Source organism: Aegilops tauschii, chromosome 1 (genome assembly GCF_002575655.3).
Source record: "Aegilops tauschii subsp. strangulata cultivar AL8/78 chromosome 1, Aet v6.0, whole genome shotgun sequence".
Taxonomy (NCBI): domain Eukaryota; kingdom Viridiplantae; phylum Streptophyta; class Magnoliopsida; order Poales; family Poaceae; genus Aegilops; species Aegilops tauschii.
The window spans coordinates 160174011-160175070 of record NC_053035.3 but is presented as its reverse complement, the minus strand read 5'-3'; positions in this window follow the sequence as shown (position 1 = coordinate 160175070).

Genomic DNA, 1060 nt, shown 5'->3' with positions numbered 1-1060 from the left:
CAACCCACCAGGGCGCGCCCGGGCCTCCTGGCGCACCCTGGTGGGTTGTGCCTCCCTCGAGGCACCCCCCAGGCGCAGCCAGGGCCCATTGTGTTCCTTCTGGCCCATAAAAATTATCCGTAAAGTTTCGGGGCATTTGAACTCGTCTGGTATTGATTTTCTGCGATGTAAAAACATGGAAAAAACAGCAACTGGCACTTGGCACTATGTCAATAGGTTAGTACCAAAAAATGATATAAAATGACTATAAATGATTGTAAAACATCCAAGATTGATAATATAGCAGCATGGAACAATAAAAAAATATAGATACATTGGAGACGTATCAGCATCCCCAAGCTTAACTCCTACTCGTCCTCGAGTAGGTAAGTGATAAAAACAGAATTTTTGATGTGGAATGCTGCCTAACATGTCATATCATATTTCTTTTCTTCATAGCATGGGCATTTGTACTTTTAGTTGTTCAAAGCAATAGTCTAGTTTTGACATGATAATTTAGATACTCAAGCATATCAACAAGCAACCATGTCTTTCAAAATATCAACGCTAAAATAAGTTATCCCTAGCCCATCATGCTCAAACATTGATCCATTCATGAAACACACTCGAATATTAGCTACACCCAATACTTAAGTATGATCATATTGCCTCCTAGTTGGTGCTTTTATAAGAGAAGATGGAGATTCAAAATAAAAATTGCATAAAGTAAAAGAAAGGCCATTCGCAGAGGGAAGTAGGGATTTGTAGAGGTGCCAGAGCTCAAAGCGAAAAACTTAGAGATAAAAACATTTTGGGAGGTGTATCCATCGCACCAACGAAAACGACTTAGACTTCTGAACACTTTCCATGCTAGATATGCCATAGGCGGTTCCCAAATAGAAAATAAAGTTTATTCCTTTTTCCACCATACTTTCACTTTCCATGCCTAAACGTATCCATGGGTGCCCTCCATAACAACACTTTCCAAGGAATTTATTAGTTGACAACATAAAGTAAATTCAATTATTTTTTTGCATTTCGGGACTGGGCATCCCTAATACCTTTGCCTTACTCTCGTGCA